Source organism: Phalangium opilio, unplaced genomic scaffold (genome assembly GCF_054372755.1).
Source record: "Phalangium opilio isolate 3A_F unplaced genomic scaffold, DU_Popi_V2 ptg000078l_1, whole genome shotgun sequence".
In the NCBI taxonomy this organism is placed as follows: domain Eukaryota; kingdom Metazoa; phylum Arthropoda; class Arachnida; order Opiliones; family Phalangiidae; genus Phalangium; species Phalangium opilio.
The window spans coordinates 5,865,437-5,891,813 of record NW_028324186.1 but is presented as its reverse complement, the minus strand read 5'-3'; the positions used below and the strand labels follow the sequence as shown (position 1 = coordinate 5,891,813).

The 26,377-nt window shown below is 33.4% G+C and overlaps 2 long non-coding RNA genes across 2 annotated transcripts; one reads left to right on the top strand and one right to left on the bottom strand.

Annotated features, from left to right (window-relative positions):
- Nucleotides 1-1,257: 1,257 nt before the first annotated feature.
- LOC149655976 (uncharacterized) lies at nt 1,258-2,718 on the top strand. Its single transcript, XR_016370288.1, has 2 exons — nt 1,258-1,427; nt 1,715-2,718. It is a non-coding gene; the product is annotated as an uncharacterized LOC149655976 (long non-coding RNA).
- Nucleotides 2,719-15,897: 13,179 nt separating this feature from the next.
- Nucleotides 15,898-17,673, bottom strand: LOC149655975 (uncharacterized). The gene is made up of 3 exons (XR_016370321.1): nt 17,534-17,673; nt 16,805-17,076; nt 15,898-16,216 (listed from the first exon to the last, which is right to left on the bottom strand). It is a non-coding gene; the product is annotated as an uncharacterized LOC149655975 (long non-coding RNA).
- Nucleotides 17,674-26,377: the final 8,704 nt, after the last annotated feature.

The window sequence follows — 26,377 nt, the reverse complement described above, 5'->3', positions numbered from 1 at the left end:
ATCATTTACTGGTCTCCGGACTGGTCCCAGCCTTTGCTCTCCAATAGATTTGCAATTAATAAACTGGTCCCGAGGACCAGTAACCCCCACTTCTTGAATTAAAAAACTAGTCCAAGCAATTAATAAACTGGTTTTGGACCAGAGGAAGTGTGCTATTTCCCAGCCTGTATATGAGGTATACGGTTTTATTATTTGTTAATCTCACTAAAATGCTACTAATTGTGAAGGTGTGTGATATATTTCCTTAAAGGGATACTTTCGTTTAATTTCATTGCAATAAATCCCTATAAGGTTAATTTATTTCGATAGATAGACAAATAAGGATTCTGAAAATATATATGTTTTTATATTTTAGTTAAATTAATGATTTTTAAATGGCGATTAAAAGATCCAAAATGCTATTGTTTTGCGATCATGAGGACACCTGGTGATACAGAGTCGAACCACCGAAAAACGTTACTAGTTCGTCTCGATGTCATAAGTCTCTTAGGGTCCGTAGTGTTTTTCCTACTGGTAGGGGGATTCATTCTGTGAGCGCAGTATGATACAGATTGACGGGAGTTCTGTCACTACCCGGGGTAACGCTGCCGACTTTCGGCACGGCATCCGGGCATCGGCGATCCCATACGTTCGCCGAGGCTTAGTAAGTTTAACCGTTTCCGTTAGAACTTAAACACTGTTTATTTCTTAACGTAATTTTAATTTTACTCTCTCGGTTTAAATACTAGGCATTTTATTTTAATATTAAATCACAAAATATTCTAAAACTCGTCCATCGTAGTTTATTTTACACGTTAATTAACTCCATAGTAGCGTAAAACTCATGGCGCCAAACATTACAACTGTTCATGCGCGGCCATAAGTGTGAAAAGGCTAATTCTCGTTCCTACTACTTTTTACTCCTAAAACGACAGTTTTCATTCCAACTACTAGCAACCAATCAGAGGCCGAACTTTACCTACGTAGGTAATGGGTTGAAAATGGCGACCGATTTTAAATCTGGCGTTCAAAATTTAAATTTTTATTCACGTTTATTTTAAATAATAAATGTTTCTCGCTATTTCTACTGACCCCCATGTTTTTAGGGGTGGTTAATTTATAGAAAACCAATGTTAGTTTGACCAACTCAGATAAATCTGATTCTATCCCTTTAAACTAAACCAATGTAGAGGAATTTCCATGTTTACATCAGCACAGATTCTCTCAACGTAACCACGTTGGAAACGGAGGGTTACGTATGAGGCATACAGGGTTTCATTATTTGTTAATGGTTTAGAAATCAACGGTAGTGTTTTCACCCTGTGAAGAATTCAACTTCAAAATATTACAGGAAAGATCACAAAATGTTCAATGTGTTTTCCCTACGGCAGTTAAAAGAGTGGTGTATAGGTTAGCGCAGTTCATTCAACATTCTCATTTGAGGACAGGTATACACGGTTTCATTATTTGTTAATCTCACTAAAATGCTACTAATTGTGAAGGTGTGTGATATAATTCCTTAAAACTAAACCAATGTAGAGGACCAGATTATAATTAAAACAATTTTGGTCCTATTGAATCAGTCATACTGTGATGTTACGTTATCATTTTATAAACTATTTGTTACCAACAGTGGATTGTTTAATTCATAAGTAACAGTGGTGCTGGTTGATCCAGGAGGACAGTGTCGTTATATAATTTAATTAGTCAAATAATTTTCATGTTTACATCACAGATTCTCTCAACGTAACCACGTTAGAAACGGAGGGTTACGTTGTTTGCTATTTCCACAGTCCACGTTGCCGTTTGTTTATTGGTTTAAATTGCTATGAATTGTATAGGTATTTGATTTAATTACTGGTATTCAAGCTAAACTATAGAATAACATCATTCATTAACATATTGTATAGATAATCTTTACCTTACCACAAACCTAGCACAGGATATGATAAAAATTGAACGCAATGTGTTGGAAATAATAAAAAAACTCCTCTAAACATTAGAGTTAAGGTGAATTATTTATTAAAAGTCATTTTATAAGCTTAATGAGCACTGACGACAAGTTAATTTCAACGTAATTAAGTGTAATTAACGTGAAATTATACCCCGAATGTACATTTTTTTGGATGAAAACTCAGGTAACTCTTAAATGATGTCCTTGATTAAGATTGTATCTAACCAAGCCGTTGGTAAAGCCCCATGTTTTCTCTTTCACACTTAAGCTAATTTAAATTATCTCCAAAGTACCTTAATAGGCGCGAAATTCAAAAGTTTAGGGTAAAATAAGAATCGAAAACTCCACTAAAAATTGCAATTAAGGTGAAGTATACATTTAAACTCATTTTATAGCCTAAATGTACACTGCCAAAACACAATCCTACGTTAATTTTAACTCAATTAAATATAATTGACGTGAAATTAAACCAAAATATACATTTTTGGATAAAAGCTCAAATAACTTTTAAATAAACTGTTTAAACTACCCAAAAGTTTAGGGTACCATAATGATGAATATATGGCAAAAATATTAAACTGCACTAAACATTGCAATTAGGGTAAGAAATTCAAATAAATTTTAAGCTTAATCCACTCTCACGAACCACGCTCAAATTAAGATTAAAACATCACAAGTTTTTCGTACAGCCACAGTAGTTTCCTATTTCACTTTCAAATTAATCTAAATGATCATTAAAATACATCAAAAGCGCATACATTAAAATTTTAGGGTAATTGCAATTTAAGTTAATATTTTATTGAAAATTTTATTATAAACTAAATCCACACAAGATAAACAAGATAAGCCGTTAAATTAAACTCAATCAAGTATAATTAATGTGAAAGATTCGTGTTTTGGGTAAATTCATGGATACCTTATAATTAAACTAACAAATCTTCCACCCAGCCTCCATTTTCCTGTTTAATTCTTACGATTAATTAAATTGTCATTTAAAAGCTTTTTTCCCATTTTGAAAAGAGAGCCATTGAAAAGGCGTGATATTTAAAAGTTTTGGGGCAAAGTAGTGATTGTTCTGCAAGAGTCAAACAGTCACTCCTCTAAAGTTTGCAGAATTTCTTGTTCAAACTCGTATAATAAACTGAAATAACAATAGTAAAAGAAGATAAGCCGTTAATTTCAACTTAATGATCATATTTAATTGAAATAAATCGAAAACAAAGGGTTTTTTTGGGTAACTATAGATAACCCTTAACTGAAATAACAAAATAAGATTAAACTACGCGAGTTGTTCTTTCAGCCTAAATGTTTTCCTATTTAACACTAAAATTAATTACATTATCACTATAATGCATTAATAGGCTCCAAACACAAAATTTTAGGGTAAGGAATGTGTCAAAATGAAACTTTTCCATTTAAATTTTAATATATCATTAGCATAGTTCGCCAAATCACCAGCAACAATTTAATCTGGCAACATTCAATGTAATAACTAATAATGTTGCCAATAAAACAAGGGCGTCTAGCCCATAACTAAGCCACATCACTAGCCATCTCTCGCTATCCCTAATTCAATATATTTTCTTCTACCGAAATACCACCTAGCATACCAGTCAAGTGGGGGGAGCAACAGAAAATTTTAAAGCACAGTCTTACGATAAGTCTTGGAATTTGGGCCTCAAATTACAACCTCTAATCCGTTTGGTACACATCAACGTCAACGTAAATGTTCAATGTGATTACCATTGTGGTGCAGGCACTCTTCATTTGTCCATGTCTTTCAATAACTTTACAAGCAACGAACTCATGACGCAGGGAGTCCAAGTAAATGCCTTCAGAGATTTTCTTATCAAGAAAAAGGGTCCGATAATTTGGTTTCCAAGAATGCCCTCCCAAAAATGCACGTTATGAAGGTTTAAGGTACCATCCTTAAATAGCCTCGTCAGAGAACAGTACCTTTCTAAAAATAATGGATCGGCGTTAATTAGTTCACGCAAAGGTTTTGCCGTCTTGGGTAATCCTCGTAAACATCATGTTCAATTTTCCCTTGTTTGAATACACTGGCATTTTGCTAAAAGACGAGACTAACTAATTAAATTCGGTCCTAACTGCTACGTAACGACGATTAGTTTTCACTACGGCCTTTTTTCTCGGTTCCACAGACAACTCGGACCTTCTGCTTCAAAGTTATTCCCAAAGAAACCTTTATGTTTTCTTTATTTTGTTCATAGTTTAAGGTTAGGGGGCCAACCATTATTACAATGGTTTCTTTTTTCGGTATTTGTGCCTTTTTAACAGGCGTATTGTTAAAATTGTAACACTACAGAAATTGTATTACAAATGGGACCGGCAATACCGCAACGCTGAGCCGAAAAACAGGATGGTAATTGTTTGGAGCTATAGGGTCAGGACATTGGAGGACCAAACATACCGTGGTGTCACGTGTCGAACGTTAAAGCGACCTTCACCACTATACATACTATGACCTGCTCAAGCTGACAATCTTTGAAAACTCAACTTTGAGGAACTTCCGGTCTTTTTAGATATACAGGGTCTTTCAGTGTCGCTAAGTAGTAGAATTACAGTAGTTGGTCTCGTTTCCTAGCAAAATGCCAACTTATTCTAACCAGGAAAAATTGGACAGCACTTTTATTTTGAGTGAAGGTCGCGGTAACGTTCAACCATAGAGAATTTTACACATCTGTAAAATTCTCTCTGGTTCAACTATAGGCAGTGCTTTATGCCGAACGGTCTCCACACCGACAACATTTGGGTGCGAGGACTTTCGTGATTTCGGTAGTGCAAGATCGTGAACGTAGAAGAGACTGTATAGTCTGTAATGAGGATAGAGACTTTGACATCGTAGAAAGTTTTGAAGCCAATCTCATGCTAGTAGTAGAGCGGTGGAACAAGAAGTTGCACTAAGCCATTCTACTGTTCCTGCCAGTTTACAAGGGCATTACTACCGGCATAATCATATCCCCCTACATCAAGCCTTAACGGACGAGAAGTACCTAAGACGGTAATACCATTAGGCTTACCATGCGTCATGAGTTTAGTGGTTGCAAATGTAATGCAAGTCACGGACAGTCGTCTGGAAGAGTGCCTCAACCACAATGGTAGACACTTCGAATATTTACGTTGAGTTGTTTACCAAACAGTTTAGAAATTGTAATTTGAGGCTCAGGTGCTTTAAAATATTTTGTTGCATTCAGGTATATTATCCTGTATTCTTTTTGTACCTTTGTCACTCGTTGTCACTTGCATACAATAAAACATGAATTCTAAACATTTATTTACACCCCGTATAATTTAGTATGACATCACCCGTTGGCAGTATTGGGGGTTGTACATAAAGGAAGCTGTTGGTCTGATCTCGACAACACTGTATATGTATACAGGAGTGTAGGAAACAAATATTTTTCTTTCATATTTCAAAACCGTCGTTTTTAAACTTCTTTCATAAATGAAGTACAACATTATATGCTTATCGAAATCAATGTTATTGGATATAAGTTAAATGTAATTAACGATACTCAAATACTTCTTTAAGCAATTAGAAATAGATCAACCCCAAATGTATGACCGTAAAGCAAAAATAAAATTATTCAAATTTTAATTACAATAAGGCTGAAGTGACAGATATTATAAAAAAACGTCTTGGTTTGGACCAAGGCCGAAAAAACAAACGATATGTGTGAGGTTTATCATTTGACTGAAGTTCAGATATTGCAATTGTTTTAGTTATTTTTATCCATTTAATCCTTAATCAATATTAAATTCAATCAACTGATTTTACTGTTAATCGATCCATTCCCTCTAAATTAATTGAAAAAATTACATATCTACGCTTTTTCAAGAACAATTACATTTTCCGAAAACATTTTATCATGAAATTAATTATTTTGAAGGGATTTCGTGTCGATGATTACTAACTAAAAAAGCACCTTGACAGACATAGTTTTCATTGTTGCTGGCTTAACAAATTTTCAAGTTTGCACCAAAAAAGTTTAAATCTGTAGTAAGTTTCTGAGAAGACTGATGTTAGAGAAAATGTGATAAAGAACTTTTTTTCTCAAACTAATTTATAAACTAATGTCGTCTTCTTAAGACAAAGCAACAATGTTTATCCTGTGTGGTTTCGTTTAGTAGGTGGCTCTCTGTAGCACAGGAAAAATATGATATCGGTATAAATATAACCAGCAGTAAGATAAGGGACTAGAATTAAAGTGGCCTAGCATTGGTAATAGAGCCTAGCGCTAGTGAACAAATTTGACGATTTTATGCCGCTTCCATCGCCAAGTGAAGAGTTTGGTTACCTCGATACTTCAAGTCCCTTATCTTACTTCTGATATAACCAAAGGTAAGGGTAAAGATTACATAAAAAGAAATACTTCTCATTCTCAGTACCAATGACTTGTTATATTCATTTCATGTGGAAATAATATGGGTATACACATTATTCATTACCAGTTATGCGAAGAAGGTCACACTTTACTCCGACACCCCCTTCCTCTATTTTCCCAATATAAAATTTTTTAAAAGCCCCAGTGGTTCAGGTGTATGGCAACACACTCAGCCAATAATACCATATAGTTCGAAACCTTTTCACATTAGTGACTCTCCGGACTTGCCCGCCAACCTTAATAATAACATTAAACTATAAAACATTCGTGTACATGAATGATTATGCTTGTCACTCGCTAGCGCCTGAAGGACCGATCACTCAGTGTAATTTGTGTACATTTGTAAGTGATTAGACCATTTTAGAAATTACATACAGAGAAACTAAAACACAAGGGTGATGACGCCATTGGGGTCTTCTCTCTCTCTCTCGCCTAGAAGCACCGCTATAGGCAGAGCGAGTTGACTAGCCTCCTGCCTATAGTGAACTTTGGCGCCGTCAGGCGGTGACCCTTGGTGCGAGGGAGAATGCCCCAATGGTGGCCTCGCCCCTGTGTGTTTCCCGAAATGGTCTTTAAGTGTGCTAAAATGATTACGCGTAATACGTAACCGGTGTACAAGTAGCGCCAACAATGTAGAAAGGGGTGGTGACGTTTCAAATGAAGACTAAAGCACGGAGAGGGAAATTGCAGTGCAATCTATTCTTCATAGAGGCGACAATAGAAATGTAGCATTTCGATTAAATATTTACATTTTCCTTTCGAATTATGTCAAAGTTCGCTTGCTCTTTTTAGAAAGTCAATAGAATATTTCAAATATTCAATACTAACTCCTCAACACGTACTCCCTTCAAAATAATTAATTTCATGATAAAATGTTTTCGGAAAATGTAATTGTTCTTGAAAAAGCGTAGATATGTAATTTTTTCAATTAATTTAGAGGGAATGGATCGATTAACAGTAAAATCAGTTGATTGAATTTAATATTGATTAAGGATTAAATGGATAAAAATAACTAAAACAATTGCAATATCTGAACTTCAGTCAAATGATAAACCTCACACATATCGTTTGTTTTTTCGGCCTTGGTCCAAACCAAGACGTTTTTTTATAATATAAATTGTAATTATCATGCTTTTATATAAATTGTAATTATCATGCTTTCATATATAATCAGATACAAGCTTTTTTATATACTCAAATACATGCTTTTATATAATCAGATACGTGTTTTTCAATATAATGAGTTAGATGCTTTTATATAAAATGTAATAATCATTATTAAGGTTATTTTTTTGCCTTTCTATAAGTTACCCATTCGATCTTAGATTCGGGCTTTTGAAGTTCTTTCAAACTAGCTTCGCGATCTTTTTTTATTTTGGCTTGTGTAGGGTACGGTTTTGATTTCGTAGATGGAATTTTCGCGAGTCTTTTTTTCGGCGAAGTCTCATCGTTAGGGTTAAGTTTCCGGAACTTTGAACCAGAAGCGCCCTTCGTTGATAAGGCCTGTTGAGACGTCACGGGCTGATTACGTACCATGGGTGTTAAAACTGGCATACTCGGCGTTTGAGACGTCCCGGACTGTTTCGGTACCACGGGTCCCATGGGTGTTAAAATTGGCATACTGGTCGTTCGAGAGAGAGACGCTGGCGTAGTAAACGATATCGCCGGTGTTTGACCCATTGCTGTACTACTCATTATAGGCTGTGGGGTAGTCAGACTCGAGGAGATATTAAAAGGGATACTTTGGGGAGGGGTAGCAACATTAGTAGGGACAATTTGGGAGGGGGTAGAGATATTAATAGGTATATTCTGGATAGGGGTAGGCCACGATGGAGGAATCCAAGACGAGGATGAAGGACTTAGAGGCTGTATTTTACTCGACACTCCGGGTGCTGGAAAAGACGAACTCGTTGTAGGTGGCAAGATAGTAACGCTTGGTGGCTCCGCTAAACTCTTTAAAGATAAATATTTTTGAAGAGTTAAAAGGTACTCCTTCAATTTTTCCTCGGCAGAACCAGGCTTTATCAGTACCTCTTTAATGGCGTTGTCAAAACTGTTAACTTCCTTTTGATTGTCCGTCAGTAAAGCCGCTGGTACTAAAACGCACTTTTTCATTATCTAGTAAAGACCGAAGCTATTGTCGGTATTAACATTGAAAGCAACGCCGGCCAGAATCCTCCTACCTGTTTAATTAACACCTGTCGCCTCTTTTTGTCGCTTAAACCTCTCTTGGATAAATACCTTATAACGTTTTTGTAACGTTGAAGTCTTTTCTTTTTATGACGATTCAATGGAATACCGCCGTTCTTCAAATTATAACAAATACCGCTTATACAATCCAATTGGGGTCGCGTACACTTTGATATTAAAAGTTTTCTTTGTTTCACACCGCTTTTACGCAAGAGATTTAAAAAGGGTAATTGGTTCCTAACCGACACGGGTAAAGGCATGTCTCGAAATGAGGTTAAATAAATTGAGATTTATATTTTATGGATTATTATTTTCTAACGTAGATTGCCATCGGTCCTTCATTGGGGAATATATTGGACCTAAGTCTTAAACTATTATCGGTACTTTGTTTTAGATCTATTAAGATATAAGAATACGCTTTTTCGGTACACTCTTCGTACGCTTCCGTTAGGCGTTTGGTGTCTGTAGGAAAAAGCTGACGACTTAAATAGCGAACCTGGTTATTATCCCTAGGATTTTTAAACATAACGATATAAGAACAGTTCAATGATATATTTCTAGAATATTTACCTGGGTTAAAGACATTTTGAGACAGCAGCACGATGCTTAAAGATAAATGATGACTCCCGACACAAAAAAGATTACTTATAAACTCCTGTTTGGTACAGGTGTTAGCTAGATCGTCTAGGATTAAAAGATTATTTATTCGTTTATCAAAAAAATCAGAATCATTAGGAATTAGTCCTTCGTGGAATTCAATAGGTAAAAAGAGTTTCAGTTCATCAAAAATGTCCTGATAAACACTATAGCAATAGACTATTCTATTAGGAGGTTTGTCCATGATAATGTCTTTATATTTGAGTAAATTTATTACCCACGTTGTTTTCCCCGAGCTGCTTGGGCCAGCCAGTAAAATGGTCATCGGTGTTTCTAAGCGGAGGCGATACTCTAACCCGTTCTCCATTTTTACCTCTCCGAGTGACGTATGTCACGTGAGAGGTATTACACCGGCCGTGTCTGTGTGTGTGTGTGTGTGTGTGTGTGTGGGGGTGCGTCTGTATACGATTGACAAGTGGGGATTCTGACAATCTTTTCACCCACATAGTGGGGACCCGACTTACATGTGGGGACATTTTAAAGTCCTCACATGTAAGTAATTAGATAAATGATATAATTAGACTAATTAGAGCCCAAATTAATTTTTTTAAAAAAGTCCCCACTTGTAAGGTACTTGGTCTTTTCACATTACAAGTGGGGACCATGGAAATTAACACATATCCGAGAGATGTCGCCAGAGGTTTTCACACACCCGGGTACCCAGTTGTACGAAATGAGGACCATATGGTCTCTTCGGCGTACATGTGGGGGCTCAAAAATGGGTTTTCATTACAATAAGCACAGATAGATGTCGCTACTTTAGAAATACAAAATATACATTATTCAGCGATAACAATATAAAATCTTGTATCTCACAGACCGAACGGTGATTTTTTCATAATTTAATTACACTTGACGTACGAAAACTACTTTTCCTAATTCTTTAGGCGTCATTAAATTAACTTCGTTTAAAACATTAACTCGATTTAAAAAACTGTATGTCCCCAGATGTACATTAAAAAGATGGCCAAGTTCCCCACATTTTAAAATGGGACTAACGTTACATATAATGTAAATTTCATCATAATTATCAATATTTTAATTAAAAAAAAGTGAATTAAAATGAATCTTGAAAACATGTATATTAACGACCCCACTTGTCCGTTGAAATGACAGCGAAGGTCCCCACTTGTAAAATTTTCTAGTTTAAAAAAATATCTTCAAATATTTGAAGGAACCGTAAAGATCCTATTTCTAAAATTTCATCATAATAATCTACATTTTAATTACAAAAGTATAATATACATGTATTTAGAAAATGTGTGTATAAAAGACCCCACTTGTCTGTTGAAATGACAGCCAAGGTCCCCACTTGTAAATTTATCGAGTGTGAAAAATTATCTTGAAATACTTGATGTAACCATATAGGCTTTGACACTAATTCAAAATCTAAAAATTTATACACAAATGTCCCCAGATATTTGGTAGGAAGACGGTTTAGGTCCCCACTTGTAAACCTGAAATTGGCTCAAAACTTAAAAGTTAAGCTAGAAATAGGACTGATTACATAAATTTCATTCTGATAATCAATATTTTAACTATAAAATTATAATATACATGAAATTTGAAAATGTGTGTTTAAAAGACCCCACTTGTCAGTTGAAATGACAGTGAAGGTCCCCACTTGTAAATGTATCGGGTGTGAAAAATGAAATACTTGATGGAATCATATAGGCTTTGAAACTAATTCAAAATCTCTTAATTTATACACAAATGTCCCCAGATATAAGGTTGGAAGACTGTTTAGGTCCCCACTTGTAAACCTGAAATTAGCTCAAAACTTAAGTGTTAAGCTAGAAATAGGACTGATTTCTTAAATTTCATTCTGATAATCAATATTTAAACTATAAAATTAAAATATACATGAAATTAGAAAATGTGTGTTTAAAAGACCCCACTTGTCTGTTGAAATGACGGTGAAGGTCCCCACTTGTAAATTTATCGAGTGTGAAAAATGAAATTGAAATACCTGATGGAAATATATAGGCTTTGACACTAATTTAAAACCTAATAATTTATACACAAATGTCCCCAGATATAAGGTTGGAAGACTGTTTAGGTCCCCACTTGTAAACCTGAAATCAGCTCAAAACTTAAGTGTTAAGCCTTTCAAAGGTCCGATTACCTAAATATCATTATAATAATCAATATTTATACTATAAAATTAAAATATACATGAAATTAAAAAATTTGTGTTTAAAAGACCCCACTTGTCTGTTGAAATGACGGTGAAGGTCCCCACTTGTAAATTTATCGAGTGTGAGAAATGAAATTGAAATACCTGATGGAACCATATAGGCTTCGACACTAGTACAAAATCTAATAATTTATACACAAATGTCCCCAGATATAAGGTTGGAAGACTGTTTAGGTCCCTACTTGTAAACCTGAAATTAACTCAAAACTTAAGTGTTAAGCTAGAAATAGGACTGATTACTTAAATTTCATTCTGATAATCAATATTTAAACAATAAAATTAAAATATACATGAAATTAGAAAATGTGTGTTTAAAAGACCCCACTTGTCTGTTGAAATGACTGTGAAGGTCCCCACTTGTAAATTTATCAAGTGTGAAAAATGAAATTGAAATACTTGATTGAACCATATAGGCTTTGACACTAATTTAAAACCTAATAATTTATACACAAATGTCCCCAGATATAAGGTTGGAAGACTGTTTAGGTCCCCACTTGTAAACCTGAAATCAGCTCAAAACTTAAGTGTTAAGCCTTTCAAAGGTCCGATTACCTAAATTTCATTATAATAATCAATATTTAAACTATAAAATTAAAATATACATGAAATTAGAAAATGTGTGTTTAAAAGACCCCACTTGTCTGTTGAAATGACGGTGAAGGTCCCCACTTGTAAATTTATCGAGTGTGAAAAATGAAATTGAAATACTTGATTGAACCATATAGGCTTTGACACTAATTTAAAACCTAATAATTTATACACAAATGTCCCCAGATATAAGGTAGGAAGACGGTTTAGGTCCCCACTTGTAATCCTGAAATTAGCTCAAAACTTGAGTGTTAAGCTAGAAATAGGACTGATTACTTAAATTTCATTCTGATAATCAATATTTTAACTATAAAGTAATAATATACATGAAATTTGAAAATGTGTGTTTAAAAGACCCCACTTGTCAGTTGAAATGACAGTGAAGGTCCCCACTTGTAAATTTATCGAGTGTGAAAAATGAAATACTTGATGGAATCATATAGGCTTTGAAACTAATTCAAAATCTAATAGTTTATACACAAATGTCCCCAGATATAAGGTAGGAAGACGGTTTAGGTCCCCACTTGTAAACCTGAAATTAGCTCAAAACTTAATTGTTAAGCTAGAAATAGGACTGATTACTTAAATTTCATTCTGATAATCAATATTTTAACTATAACAGAAAAAGTTTCTTGTATTAGAGTGAGTTATTAAAGTCTTTGTGAGAGGAGGATTTATTTTGTTGTTTTTTTCCTGTGGATTTATAGATTTATATACTTTGTTCCAGTATTGGTTATCAGCAGTGGCTTTCAGCACAAGCAAAACTAGGTCTCTATGTAACGACGAACAAATATTTTGTTTCATTATACAGAATATCGCGTTTTAAAATCCTAAATATCAGTATTTCTTTCTTCTGTTGGCAGTACGCAAAAACCTACCTCCCATAGAGACCTAGCATTGCTCGAACTGACCACCGAAGCTGGAACAGTGTATATATCGCGTCAGCTGCCGTCGGAGGTAAGGAGTAGAGCGAGGGGTTGGATATTTTGGATAAAATGTAGGGGATTTCGAAATCCAATTTGATTTCTTCGTGTATCGTTTGATTTCGTCGGATTTTGATTCATTTCAAGATTCGATAAATTCCCACGGATTTCGTCGGATTATATTTCCACGGATTTTGAGGTATTTCCTGTGATTTCCTCGTATTTTCAGATTTTTCTGTTGATTTCGTTGGATTCTGAGATTTTTTCTTGGATTTTGTGATTGTTTTAATGAATTTCGCGATGTCTTTACTGATTTTGTGATTTTTTAATGATTTTTTTATTTTGTTTTTTCTTTACTGATTTTCTGATTTCGTTACTGATTTCGGATTTTTGTAAAATTTCGAAATCAGCGAAATAAGTTTGATTTCATTCCGGATTTCTGATTTTGTTATTGATTTCTTATTTCTTAAGTTGGATTTCGTGAATGACCGACCCCTCGGAGTCGCCTATCCTATAGCGAGAAAAAAATTTCCTCGCGCGTTTATGATTTCACAACAAAACGAGAGGAGAGGAGAATCTCGTCTGGTTGCCATCCATTATGACAGTGCAGAGAATGTAGGGGAGAATTATACACCTTCTGTTTTGTTCTGCCAACTACTGTTGGTTCTTTACATGTACATGAAAGAAACAGATGGAAATCGGGTTCGGGGTAGGAGTGTTGTTCAAAGACTGGTAAAAAGGAGACAGAAGTAGATTACCGTGGCGCGAAAAGTTTATTTTTGAATTTTGCCTCTGATTTCCAGAAATCTTATGGTTGAAATGTATTTATTATTATCTGGGAGAGTTTCTAATTGTGTTTGATAAGGCTAAATATGTTTAAAATTATATTAACGGCTTGTTGAAAATAAAATTTAACATAGAGTTGTAGCTTTAAGTTCATTTACTTCTGACAAGAAAATCTACGTGACGAATTGTAGGCGGATTTATATATAATGATAATGCATGAAAGGGATAAAATAGATCGGATAACAGAGACAGATAGCATCACTTGACGTGGGGCCTTTGGGACTTGGGCTAAATATATTTTTAAAAGTGGACAAGAAAATTTCACTCTTCGTTTCTCTTTGGGTACATTATGGGTTACTATACCGAAGGTTTACGAATAACTAAAAACGTGGACGTGGTCATGTGGTACACTGCAGGCTTGTGTTATGTGACTTAAGAGTCGCGTACAAGTGTCTTCATCGTTATCGGCGTTAATCTCTGTTGAAAAGGAGAATTAATTGTTGCAACTAATTGGAAGAATAGGAACTTGGCAATTCGGGCTTAACTCCGCCCCCAGCGCCATTATGGTATGTTTTTTAACAGAATGAAAGCTATATAAGCCCCTCCTCCTGGTAGGTTTTTTAGCACTACTGAAGGTAGACTGACGTTGCATGATGTAGTACTGCCAAGTCCCTATTATGGGTTTGATATAGCTTCTGGAAGGCTTCTGGTTTGTTCGCATTTATTTTGCAATTCCTTCACAACATGTTAATTTTGGACTAATTACACAAATTTAAAATAATCCTAATTAAAGTGTCGTTTAAATGGAAACTGGTTCCAAGCGTAATTTGAATTACCGCAGACATTTGTGAGATATCAAGGTTAGATTAATTACTTTTAGATGAAAACAGTGGGGAAGTTATTTTGTCTCGGTTATGACAGCTAATCCACCTTAATCCCAATCGTCTTAAGTTGGGGCTATCTCGGGATTCTTGGAGGGGATTAACTGGAAGAAAATTAAGAAATTCGTCTGTGGTATGTTACAGTAGCAGCCGACAGACGAATTTCTTCCCGTGCCTCTCCTCCACGAATCACAAGATAAGCCTATTTTCTGGCGATAGGGAATAAGGTGGATCATAAGTTAATAAGTTATTTTCCGTAAGTATGAAACTTATGCTAGAGACTTACTGAGAGCTATCGAGATGGACGCTAGAATTGAGTACACTCGGTTTTCCAGTCCATCTTTCTATTTAGTCTGTGTTAAGCCTTTGTCAACGTCACTTCAACACAAGCTCTCAGTAACCAGTGACAAACTTATGGAACATATCTTATGACCTTATGGTGGATTGAAAATATTAATTAGTAATAATTCGTATTCATAATAAATTAGGAAAATTGAAGCGTTTAAATAGTTTTTAAAGCCATAATTAATTACTTGAGACTCAATCGCAATCAGTGCCTACAGATGGAAAGTTCAAACAGAGAGCTTCGAACGGTATGAGTCGTAGGATTTAAAAGTATTGTAATAAATGCCGGCGCGATTTATCTATTATGAATAATTGAGGATCCTACCTTTATTTTCTACTATATTTTCACTCTGGAAAATCTAGATGTATGAATAGACAAAAAGGGTAGAAACACTTTGTTTCAATCGTATTTAGAAACTGTGGGTTAAATATTTAATAGGCTTCTTTTTAAGTAATTGTTCAAATTACAAGGGAGGTAAATTAAAAGAACTAAGGCAATTTTAAAGCAAAATATTTAGTGGTTACAAATAATTTTCTTTTCAAGCCATTTTTTATTTTGAAATGTCGATAAATTTGGGAATGAAAACACCGTTATAAAGAAATTTGTTATAAATAAGTAACACAACGTTATTAAAATACAATGCCGAACCAATTCTTCTCGAATTTCTTGGCAATATCATTCGTATTTAGCTTCTTTAAAATCTCTAGTCTTAATTTGATCTGTTCTAGCATCACAGAATTAATAAAGATTTCTTTTATTGGGCTGTAATAACAAAACGCTTCAATAGTAGACAAATTTCAGCTCAATCGCTCTTGTGAAAACTGTTTGCATCTTTCAAAATCACAAAAAAATCCGAATACTTCTAATATGTTAATTTCTTGCCTAGCTATGCTATTAAGCTGGCAACTAAATAATTACAATTAGCAGTTAGAAAAATGTTTTAAACTAATTAATTAGCCAATTAGTAATTTGACATATAAACTAATTCAATTCAATAAGAAATTAGTCATTTATTTTTAAATTAATTAATTTCAATTACAAATTTCTAATTAATTACCTGTATAATTAAGGTCAAAAAATTAACCGTAAGTAAAAAATAACACCATGAAAGTGCCCATGGACTTCCTACTCCGCCTTTGGTTATGCATTTATTGTTTTCAATAAAGGGGTATGAAAGCCTAACATGTATTATTCTCGAGAAATGAGAAAAGCCTCGAAACTTCCATCATGCTAAATTTAGTTTCATTTCATCATTTTTCTTGCCACTGTTCCTAAAACGGACTCCGGAGTTTTAAATCCATGCGCACTGCTATTAATTCAAGAGGGAAAAATCATGATCGAAATACGGGAGTTACGATTTACGAAAGAGTCAGTTTTCACTGTGAAACGGAGAGAGAGGAAACAGTGGGTGGGTTAACAATTTTGTTCCCCCCTCACTACTGGTAGTGGGACGCATTCTCTCCCGTTTAGATGAAACTCGATTTTTTACTACAAATCGGCGAAAGAGATTAATTGAAAATCCAATTGGCTAATAAGCCAAAACTAAATCTAATTAATTTTAAAATAGATAAATGCCTTTCCGATGCACACTTAGTTATTATAATTATTTCCCAATTAGCTGTAAATTAATTAAAATTCAATTACCATTTTCAATTAGTGAAAAATGCCAATTAATTAGATTTTTAAATAGCTAACTAACTAATTAGCACGGCTCGGATTTCTTGTATCTCTTTCCCCCGAGTAAAATCTTTGTTTAGCAACTATACTCAGAGTTTGAGCGAAATCTCAAGAAATCTCGGTTTGGAAATTATCAATATATTTTTGAAATTAACGTAACCAACGATTCATCATTTTCTGATTTAGGGTAAAAACTGACATACATTTCTCACGTAATTACCTTGATATTTCGGGTTCACGGGTAGTTGACCGGTTTTCAAAAGAGCGTTTTGGAATAAAGCAATGCCCAAAACAGCGGTTTGCAAAACCGCGTTGAAGCAAAACCGCAGTTTCTGTTTCCGCGTTTCTCAATACAGTGCTATTTCCCAAAACAGCGGCTGCTATTTCCGCGTTTCTCAATATAGCGCTATTTTCCCAACCAGCGGTTTAGCGCTACAGCGTTTCATAACCGTTTGTGATCCTCAGGTTATGGACTGGTTCGCGGAATATATTCTGGAAAAGGTGGCAGCAAATTAATATGAGTATATTTTCGAAAAGGTGGCAGCAAATTAATAGGAAAATATTTTGGAAAAGGTGGCAGCTAACTATTAGGAGGATATTTTGGAAAAGGTGGCAGCTAATTAATAGGAGGATATTTTGGATAAGGTGGAAGGTAATTTATAGGAGTTCAAATAATCCATCCCAACCAAACATTAAAACGCATTAACAAACTAGACCACGAAATTGTTTGTTTGACAACCATTAAAATTCAAACCTAAAGCTGAAATCAATACTAATTAGAGCTCGGCATTATCCATCCGTTATCCGTAAATTAGTGAATAATCGATTATTTATAGATAAATGTTGTAGACATAATTCGATTTAATATACAACTTCTGTTGATAATTATGGATTATGGATAAAATAACGTGGATGATGGATAGATATTGCCGAGCTCTAATACTTATACCTTCAACAATACGAAACAACGCTCAAGATGTAAACGCTGTAATCAAAATGCGCTGAAACGAGAAATGGCTATAATGGCAAACGCGTTTATGAAAAAGCCGTTTTGGACAATGCTGTTTTGATAACACGCCTAATCGATAACATACCGATATTTCGGTGCTTCAGGAAAGTTGTGAGAGTCAACTAATAGAATAAATGGAAAATTTTCTTAAGTATTTTTAACACTCAAAAAACTTACAAGTGGGGCCTTCACTGTCATTTCAACAGATACGTGGGGTCTTTTAAACAAAATTTTCAAATTTCATGTATATTATAATTTTATAGCTAAAATATTGATTATCAGAATGAAATTTAAGTAATCATTCCTACTTATAGCTTAACACTTAAGTTTTGACGTAATTTCTGGTTTACAAGTGGGGACCTAAACAGTATCCCAACCTTATATCTGGGGACATTTGTGTATGAATTATTAGATTTTGAATTAGTGTCAAAGCCTATATGGTTCCATCAAGTATTTCAATTTCATTTTTCACACTCGATAAATTTACAAGTGGGGACCTTCACAGTCATTTCAACAGACAAGTGGGGTCTTTTAAACACACATTTTCTAATTTCATGTATATTTTAATTTTATATTTTAAATATTGATTATTATATTGAAATTTAAGTAATCAGTCCTATTTCAAGCTTAACACTTAAGTTTTGAGCTAATTTCAGGTTTACAAGTGGGGACCTAAACAGTCTTCCAACCTTATATCTGGGGACATTTGTGTATAAATTATTAGATTTTGTACTAGTGTCGAAGCCTATATGGTTCCATCAGGTATTTCAATTTCATTTTTCACACTCGATAAATTTACAAGTGGGGACCTTCACAGTCATTTCAACAGACAAGTGGGGTCTTTTAAACACACATTTTCTAATTTCATGTATATTTTAATTTTATAGTTTAAATATTGATTATCAGAATGAAATTTAAGTAATCAGTCCTATTTCTAGCTGAACACTTAAGTTTTGAGCAGATTTCAGGTTTACAAGTGGGGACCTAAACAGTCTCCCAACCTTATATCTGGGGACATTTGTGTATAAATTATTAGATTTTGTACTAGTGTCGAAGCCTATATGGTTCCATCAGGTATTTCAATTTCATTTTTCACACTCGATAAATTTACAAGTGGGGACCTTCACAGTCATTTCAACAGACAAGTGGGGTCTTTTAAACACACATTTTCTAATTTCATGTATATTTTAATTTTATAGTTTAAATATTGATTATTAGAATGAAATTTAAGTAATCAGTCCTATTTCTAGCTTAACACTTAAGTTTTGAGCTAATTTCAGGTTTACAAGTGGGGACCTAAACAGTCTTCCAACCTTATATCTGGGGACATTTGTGTATAAATTATTAGATTTTGTACTAGTGTCGAAGCCTATATGGTTCCATCAGGTATTTCAATTTCATTTTTCACACTCGATAAATTTACAAGTGGGGACCTTCACCGTCATTTCAACAGACAATTGGGGTCTTTTAAACACACATTTTCTTATTTCATGTATATTTTAATTTTATATTTTAAATATTGATTATTATAATGAAATTTAGGTAATCGGACCTTTTAATGGCTTAACACTTAAGTTTTGAGCTGATTTCAGGTTTACAAGTGGGGACCTAAACAGTCTTCCAACCTTATATCTGGGGAAATTTGTGTATAAATTATTAGGTTTTAAATTAGTGTCAAAGCCTATATGGTTCAATCAAGTATTTCAATTTCATTTTTCACACTCGATAAATTTACAAGTGGGGACCTTCACCGTCATTTCAACAGACAAGTGGGGTCTTTTAAACACACATTTTCTAATTTCATGTATATTTTAATTTTATATTTTAAATATTGATTATTATATTGGAATTTAAGTAATCAGTCCTATTTCAAGCTTAACACTTAAGTTTTGAGCTAATTTCAGGTTTACAAGTGGGGACCTAAACAGTCTTCCAACCTTATATCTGGGGACATTTGTGTATAAATTATTAGGTTTTAAATTAGTGTCAAAGCCTATATGGTTCCATCAGGTATTTCAATTTCATTTTTCACACTCGATAAATTTACAAGTGGGGACCTTCACAGTCATTTCAACAGACAAGTGGGGTCTTTGAAACACACATTTTCTAATTTCATGTATATTTTAATTTTATAGTTTAAATATTGATTATCAGAATGAAATTTAAGTAATCAGTCCTATTTCTTGCTGAACACTTAAGTTTTGAGCAGATTTCAGGTTTACAAGTGGGGACCTAAACAGTCTTCCAACCTTATATCTGGGGACATTTGTGTATAAATTATTAGATTTTGCACTAGTGTCGAAGCCTATATGGTTCCATCAGGTATTTCAATTTCATTTTTCACACTCGATAAATTTACAAGTGGGGACCTTCACAGTCATTTCAACAGACAAGTGGGGTCTTTGAAACACACATTTTCTAATTTCATGTATATTTTAATTTTATATTTTAAATATTGATTATTATATTGAAATTTAAGTAATCAGTCCTATTTCAAGCTTAACACTTAAGTTTTGAGCTAATTTCAGGTTTACAAGTGGGGACCTAAACAGTCTTCCAACCTTATATCTGGGGACATTTGTGTATAAATTATTAGATTTTGTACTAGTGTCGAAGCCTATATGGTTCCATCAGGTATTTCAATTTCATTTTTCACACTCGATAAATTTACAAGTGGGGACCTTCACAGTCATTTCAACAGACAAATGGGGTCTTTTAAACACACATTTTCTAATTTCATGTATATTTTAATTTTATAGGTTAAATATTGATTATTAGAATGAAATTTAAGTAATCAGTCCTATTTCTAGCTTAACACTTAAGTTTTGAGCTAATTTCAGGTTTACAAGTGGGGACCTAAACAGTCTTCCAACCTTATATCTGGGGACATTTGTGTATAAATTATTAGATTTTGTACTAGTGTCGAAGCCTATATGGTTCCATCAGGTATTTCCGTTTCATTTTTCACACTCGATAAATTTACAAGTGGGGACCTTCACAGTCATTTCAACAGACAAGTGGGGTCTTTTAAACACACATTTTCTAATTTCATGTATATTTTAATTTTATAGGTTAAATATTGATTATTAGAATGAAATTTAAGTAATCAGTCCTATTTCTAGCTTAACACTTAAGTTTTGAGCTAATTTCAGGTTTACAAGTGGGGACCTAAACAGTCTTCCAACCTTATATCTGGGGACATTTGTGTATAAATTATTAGATTTTGTACTAGTGTCGAAGCCTATATGGTTCCATCAGGTATTTCAATTTCATTTTTCACACTCGATAAATTTACAAGTGGGGACCTTCACAGTCATTTCAACAGACAAGTGGGGTCTTTTAAACACACATTTTCTTATTTCATGTATATTTTAATTTTATATTTTAAATATTGATTATTATAATGAAATTTAGGTAATCGGACCTTTTAATGGCTTAACACTTAAGTTTTGAGCTGATTTCAGGTTTACAAGTGGGGACCTAAACAGTCTTCCAACCTTATATCTGGGGACATTTGTGTATAAATTATTAGATTTTGCACTAGTGTCGAAGCCTATATGGTTCCATCAGGTATTTCAATTTCATTTTTCACTCTCGATAAATTTACAAGTGGGGACTTTCACCGTCATTTCAACAGACAAGTGGGGTCTTTTAAACACACATTTTCTAATTTCATGTATATTTTAATTTTATATTTTAAATATTGATTATTATATTGAAATTTAAGTTATCAGTCCTATTTCAAGCTTAACACTTAAGTTTTGAGCTAATTTCAGGTTTACAAGTGGGGACCTAAACAGTCTCCCAACCTTATATCTGGGGACATTTGTGTATAAATTATTAGATTTTGTACTAGTGTCGAAGCCTATATGGTTCCATCAGGTATTTCAATTTCATTTTTCACACTCGATAAATTTACAAGTGGGGACCTTCACAGTCATTTCAACAGACAAGTGGGGTCTTTTAAACACACATTTTCTAATTTCATGTATATTTTAATTTTATAGTTTAAATATTGATTATTAGAATGAAATTTAAGTAATCAGTCCTATTTCTAGCTTAACACTTAAGTTTTGAGCTAATTTCAGGTTTACAAGTGGGGACCTAAACAGTCTTCCAACCTTATATCTGGGGACATTTGTGTATAAATTATTAGATTTTGTACTAGTGTCGAAGCCTATATGGTTCCATCAGGTATTTCAATTTCATTTTTCACACTCGATAAATTTACAAGTGGGGACCTTCACCGTCATTTCAACAGACAATTGGGGTCTTTTAAACACACATTTTCTTATTTCATGTATATTTTAATTTTATATTTTAAATATTGATTATTATAATGAAATTTAGGTAATCGGACCTTTTAATGGCTTAACACTTAAGTTTTGAGCTGATTTCAGGTTTACAAGTGGGGACCTAAACAGTCTTCCAACCTTATATCTGGGGAAATTTGTGTATAAATTATTAGGTTTTAAATTAGTGTCAAAGCCTATATGGTTCCATCAGGTATTTCAATTTCATTTTTCACACTCGATAAATTTACAAGTGGGGACCTTCACAGTCATTTCAACAGACAAGTGGGGTCTTTGAAACACACATTTTCTAATTTCATGTATATTTTAATTTTATAGTTTAAATATTGATTATCAGAATGAAATTTAAGTAATCAGTCCTATTTCTAGCTGAACACTTAAGTTTTGAGCTAATTTCAGGTTTACAAGTGGGGACCTAAACAGTCTTCCAACCTTATATCTGGGGACATTTGTGTATAAATTATTAGATTTTGTACTAGTGTCGAAGCCTATATGGTTCCATCAGGTATTTCAATTTCATTTTTCACACTCGATAAATTTACAAGTGGGGACCTTCACAGTCATTTCAACAGACAAGTGGGGTCTTTTAAACACACATTTTCTAATTTCATGTATATTTTAATTTTATAGTTTAAATATTGATTATCAGAATGAAATTTAAGTAATCAGTCCTATTTCTAGCTGAACACTTAAGTTTTGAGCAGATTTCAGGTTTACAAGTGGGGACCTAAACAGTCTCCCAACCTTATATCTGGGGACATTTGTGTATAAATTATTAGATTTTGTACTAGTGTCGAAGCCTATATGGTTCCATCAGGTATTTCAATTTCATTTTTCACACTCGATAAATTTACAAGTGGGGACCTTCACAGTCATTTCAACAGACAAGTGGGGTCTTTTAAACACACATTTTCTAATTTCATGTATATTTTAATTTTATAGTTTAAATATTGATTATTAGAATGAAATTTAAGTAATCAGTCCTATTTCTAGCTTAACACTTAAGTTTTGAGCTAATTTCAGGTTTACAAGTGGGGACCTAAACAGTCTTCCAACCTTATATCTGGGGACATTTGTGTATAAATTATTAGATTTTGTACTAGTGTCGAAGCCTATATGGTTCCATCAGGTATTTCAATTTCATTTTTCACACTCGATAAATTTACAAGTGGGGACCTTCACCGTCATTTCAACAGACAATTGGGGTCTTTTAAACACACATTTTCTTATTTCATGTATATTTTAATTTTATATTTTAAATATTGATTATTATAATGAAATTTAGGTAATCGGACCTTTTAATGGCTTAACACTTAAGTTTTGAGCTGATTTCAGGTTTACAAGTGGGGACCTAAACAGTCTTCCAACCTTATATCTGGGGAAATTTGTGTATAAATTATTAGGTTTTAAATTAGTGTCAAAGCCTATATGGTTCAATCAAGTATTTCAATTTCATTTTTCACACTCGATAAATTTACAAGTGGGGACCTTCACAGTCATTTCAACAGACAAGTGGGGTCTTTTAAACACACATTTTCTAATTTCATGTATATTTTAATTTTATAGTTTAAATATTGATTATTAGAATGAAATTTAAGTAATCAGTCCTATTTCTAGCTTAACACTTAAGTTTTGAGCTAATTTCAGGTTTACAAGTGGGGACCTAAACAGTCTTCCAACCTTATATCTGGGGACATTTGTGTATAAATTATTAGATTTTGTACTAGTGTCGAAGCCTATATGGTTCCATCAGGTATTTCAATTTCATTTTTCACACTCGATAAATTTACAAGTGGGGACCTTCACCGTCATTTCAACAGACAATTGGGGTCTTTTAAACACACATTTTCTTATTTCATGTATATTTTAATTTTATATTTTAAATATTGATTATTATAATGAAATTTAGGTAATCGGACCTTTTAATGGCTTAACACTTAAGTTTTGAGCTGATTTCAGGTTTACAAGTGGGGACCTAAACAGTCTTCCAACCTTATATCTGGGGAAATTTGTGTATAAATTATTAGGTTTTAAATTAGTGTCAAAGCCTATATGGTTCCATCAGGTATTTCAATTTCATTTTTCACACTCGATAAATTTACAAGTGGGGACCTTCACAGTCATTTCAACAGACAAGTGGGGTCTTTGAAACACACATTTTCTAATTTCATGTATATTTTAATTTTATAGTTTAAATATTGATTATCAGAATGAAATTTAAGTAATCAGTCCTATTTCTAGCTTAACACTTAAGTTTTGAGCTAATTTCAGGTTTACAAGTGGGGACCTAAACAGTCTTCCAACCTTATATCTGGGGACATTTGTGTATAAATTATTAGATTTTGTACTAGTGTCGAAGCCTATATGGTTCCATCAGGTATTTCAATTTCATTTTTCACACTCGATAAATTTACAAGTGGGGACCTTCACCGTCATTTCAACAGACAATTGGGGTCTTTTAAACACACATTTTCTTATTTCATGTATATTTTAATTTTATATTTTAAATATTGATTATTATAATGAAATTTAGGTAATCGGACCTTTTAATGGCTTAACACTTAAGTTTTGAGCTGATTTCAGGTTTACAAGTGGGGACCTAAACAGTCTTCCAACCTTATATCTGGGGAAATTTGTGTATAAATTATTAGGTTTTAAATTAGTGTCAAAGCCTATATGGTTCCATCAGGTATTTCAATTTCATTTTTCACACTCGATAAATTTACAAGTGGGGACCTTCACAGTCATTTCAACAGACAAGTGGGGTCTTTGAAACACACATTTTCTAATTTCATGTATATTTTAATTTTATAGTTTAAATATTGATTATCAGAATGAAATTTAAGTAATCAGTCCTATTTCTAGCTGAACACTTAAGTTTTGAGCTAATTTCAGGTTTACAAGTGGGGACCTAAACAGTCTTCCAACCTTATATCTGGGGACATTTGTGTATAAATTATTAGATTTTGTACTAGTGTCGAAGCCTATATGGTTCCATCAGGTATTTCAATTTCATTTTTCACACTCGATAAATTTACAAGTGGGGACCTTCACAGTCATTTCAACAGACAAATGGGGTCTTTTAAACACACATTTTCTAATTTCATGTATATTTTAATTTTATAGGTTAAATATTGATTATTAGAATGAAATTTAAGTAATCAGTCCTATTTCTAGCTTAACACTTAAGTTTTGAGCTAATTTCAGGTTTACAAGTGGGGACCTAAACAGTCTTCCAACCTTATATCTGGGGACATTTGTGTATAAATTATTAGATTTTGTACTAGTGTCGAAGCCTAAATGGTTCCATCAGGTATTTCCGTTTCATTTTTCACACTCGATAAATTTACAAGTGGGGACCTTCACAGTCATTTCAACAGACAAGTGGGGTCTTTTAAACACACATTTTCTAATTTCATGTATATTTTAATTTTATAGGTTAAATATTGATTATTAGAATGAAATTTAAGTAATCAGTCCTATTTCTAGCTTAACACTTAAGTTTTGAGCTAATTTCAGGTTTACAAGTGGGGACCTAAACAGTCTTCCAACCTTATATCTGGGGACATTTGTGTATAAATTATTAGATTTTGTACTAGTGTCGAAGCCTATATGGTTCCATCAGGTATTTCAATTTCATTTTTCACACTCGATAAATTTACAAGTGGGGACCTTCACAGTCATTTCAACAGACAAGTGGGGTCTTTTAAACACACATTTTCTTATTTCATGTATATTTTAATTTTATATTTTAAATATTGATTATTATAATGAAATTTAGGTAATCGGACCTTTTAATGGCTTAACACTTAAGTTTTGAGCTGATTTCAGGTTTACAAGTGGGGACCTAAACAGTCTTCCAACCTTATATCTGGGGACATTTGTGTATAAATTATTAGATTTTGCACTAGTGTCGAAGCCTATATGGTTCCATCAGGTATTTCAATTTCATTTTTCACTCTCGATAAATTTACAAGTGGGGACTTTCACCGTCATTTCAACAGACAAGTGGGGTCTTTTAAACACACATTTTCTAATTTCATGTATATTTTAATTTTATATTTTAAATATTGATTATTATATTGAAATTTAAGTTATCAGTCCTATTTCAAGCTTAACACTTAAGTTTTGAGCTAATTTCAGGTTTACAAGTGGGGACCTAAACAGTCTCCCAACCTTATATCTGGGGACATTTGTGTATAAATTATTAGATTTTGTACTAGTGTTGAAGCCTATATGGTTCCATCAGGTATTTCACTTTCATTTTTCACACTCGATAAATTTACAAGTGGGGACCTTCACAGTCATTTCAACAGACAAGTGGGGTCTTTTAAACACACATTTTCTAATTTCATGTATATTTTAATTTTATAGTTTAAATATTGATTATTAGAATGAAATTTAAGTAATCAGTCCTATTTCTAGCTTAACACTTAAGTTTTGAGCTAATTTCAGGTTTACAAGTGGGGAC